The sequence below is a fragment of the Mytilus californianus genome, unplaced genomic scaffold, assembly GCF_021869535.1.
Source record: "Mytilus californianus isolate M0D057914Y unplaced genomic scaffold, xbMytCali1.0.p SCAF_3, whole genome shotgun sequence".
NCBI lineage: Eukaryota > Metazoa > Mollusca > Bivalvia > Mytilida > Mytilidae > Mytilus > Mytilus californianus.
The window spans coordinates 8,211,322-8,214,220 of NW_026262679.1; the positions used below are offsets into that span (position 1 = coordinate 8,211,322).

Here is a 2,899-nt window from a genome sequence, read left to right on the forward strand (position 1 = left end):
GCTTGTCCTACCTACAACAGAGGGATCGATTGTCCTACCTACGACAGAGGAATGGAGTGTCCTACCTACGACAGATAAATCGATTGTCCTACCTACGACAAATAAATCGATTGTCTTAACTCAGACAGATTAATCGAATGGTCTACCTACGACAAATAAATCGATTGTCCTAACTCAGACAGATTAATCGAATGTTCTACCTACGACAAATAAATCGATTGTCCTAACTCAGACAGATTAATCGAATGTTCTACCGACGACAAATAAATCGATTGTCCTAACTCAGACAGATTAATCGAATGTTCTACCTACGACAAATAACTCGATTGTCCTACCTACGACAGATTAATCGATTGTCTACCTACGACAAATAAATCGATTGTCCTAACTCAGACAGATTAATCGATTGTCCTACCTTCAAAAGAGGATTTGGGTGTTCTACATATAACAAAGAAATCAATTTTCCTATTTATAACAAAGCACACAATATCCTGCTTACAACATAGGAATCAATTTTCCTATTTATAACAAAGCACACAATATCCTGCTCACAACAGAGGAATCGATTTCAATATATTTTTATTTAGTTAATAAGTGTTATTTGTTAAGAAGTGCTTATTTCAATTTTGTCACACAATTGTTATTTGTTAAAATTTGTTATTTTCCCTACAGTTTTTATTAAAATAAAAAATAAAAATACTGTTAAGATTAAGTTTATTAGTATCAATTCCATTCCAATGTTGATATAATGTACATTTTGTGTTCGTAAATTTCAACAATTATAGTAACCAGCAATTGGCTGAAAAGTCTAATTAGGTTTAAATCAAACAAGAAAACTGGCCATATTTTTTCATTTGTAATTCGAGCCGATAAGCAGATAATTAAATGATTTTGTCCTGTGATCAATCATGCTTAAGGTTCCACTAAAGTCAAAATAGAGGACACTTCATAAACATCTAAATTTTGCCTGTATTTTTCAACCTATAATGAGTAAAGTCCAAACTATGAGAACATATGTTCATTTAAACATACTTAACATATACACACTGTGTAAATTGTAAATAAACTTGAAATTGTTTTGCTGTGGTCAAACCGGTTCTTGGGGTGAACACTAAATTTTCAAAATAATCTGGAGGCCTGCGAGACGACTTAATTTGCTTAAAATTGGTATGGACGAATACTGTTACATGTAATGCAGGGCAAGCTCATGTTGATTTGTCACATGTTTTAATGGCATATTTGTCCAATTTCTGTATTGTAACTTCGATATTTGTTCACCTAGATACATGAAATTAACTGAAACTCGAAAATCAATACATTTTCTGAAAAAATCAACATGAGCTTGCCCTGCATTAGATATAACAGTATTCGTCCATACCAATTTTAAACAAATTAAGACGTCTCCCAGGCCTCCAGATTGTTTTGAAAATTGACAATTTCAAGTTTATTTACAATTTACACAGTGTGTATATGTTAAGTATGTTTAAATGAACATATGTTCTCATAGTTTAGGACTTTACTCATTATAGGTTGAAAAATACAGGCAAAGTTTAGATGTTTATGAAGTGTCCTATATTTTGACTTTAGTGGAACCTTAAGCTCGTTATAGTACTATTGTAAACTTCTTGACTTGTCATGTGGATAATAACAAGTTTTTTGTCCATGAGATAACAATTATTGCTCGAGTCAAAGCCGAGGGAAATAGATAAAATCGAAAGGGACAGCACAATTGCTAATATCCTCATAACCAATCATGAAAGTGTTTTATCATACTGAACGAGCCAACTTTCAAAGAATCTAAAATATGATATCCCATATGTCTAATAAATAGTCACACTTAAAAATATGACGCAGCGATATGATTGCCTATGATACAACTATCCACCAGAGTTTAAATGACATGAATGTAAGCAATTATAGGTCACAGCCAACAAGGAAACCATTTCGTACCGCATAGCAAGCTATAAAAGAACCCAACATAAAAAGACATGAAAAAATCAAAACGAGAAAATTAACAGCCAGATTTATGTAAAAAACGTTTACACGAGCATGCTAAGGTACCTGAGAAAAAATCAAAAGTTTTCAGCTTCTAAAGCGAATAAACGTCCGACACTGTTTGGAGGTTAGACATTATAATCATAACATGAATTATTCACAGACGACGACAGACACAGTGTTCAGTTTGTTTTTCGACATTTTTAATATTGTGCCTTAGTATGCGAAAAAAGTCTAGGAAACGCGAGTAGTCAATTATTGTTTTATGAGTAATAAGTACAGAAAAAGTCCGGGAAACATGATTCCTAAACTATATATCAGGGTAATAGTCTTTGAAACTAAGAGTTAAGGAATGAATAATAAATAGCTCATTTAACAATAACATGTTAATCTTCCCTGAGGCCTTCAAAAACTATTAACACAAATAGAAAAAAAAATACAAACAAAATTAAATACATGATACAGTTATATAAAGCAGCTTAAATATTGAATAAGCACATATGCATTCAATAGAAGAAAAAGAAATACATTAGATTCATATGGAAAGCCTCAGCTGTCATATATTAGAGATTTACAAAACGTTATGCTGAAGCTTAAAATGTAAAGTTAAGACAGCGTGATGTTGAATTGAGTCATCAAAATGCTAACTCTAAATTACAATATGCTAAGTTGAATTTGTGCAATGTTGACTTGCAATGACAAGTGCTTTAGTCGTGATAGTATAATGATAAGTCACGATGTTGTGATGATATGCCAAACACACGTAACGTTGGGTTTAAAGTACACGATGTGAAGTTGACGTTGCATGATGTTAGCTTGCAGATGGATACTGCTCAGTCATCCACATCGACAGCTATGATAAAAAATAAAGTGAATAGCTAAAATGTATGGTGCTGACTTGTTA

The 2,899-nt window shown here is 32.4% G+C and overlaps 1 long non-coding RNA gene across 3 annotated transcripts; it reads right to left on the minus strand.

Moving 5' to 3' along the window:
• On the minus strand, positions 1-661 carry LOC127733911 (uncharacterized). Of its 3 annotated transcripts, none has more exons than XR_007997283.1 (3): positions 416-661; positions 147-200; positions 1-92 (listed from the first exon to the last, which is right to left on the minus strand). It is a non-coding gene; the product is annotated as an uncharacterized LOC127733911 (long non-coding RNA). The 3 variants fall into 3 exon arrangements; XR_007997282.1 differs by having other exon boundaries at positions 147-308; XR_007997284.1 differs by having other exon boundaries at positions 147-308; positions 362-661.
• Between the last annotated feature and the right edge of the window lie 2,238 nt (positions 662-2,899).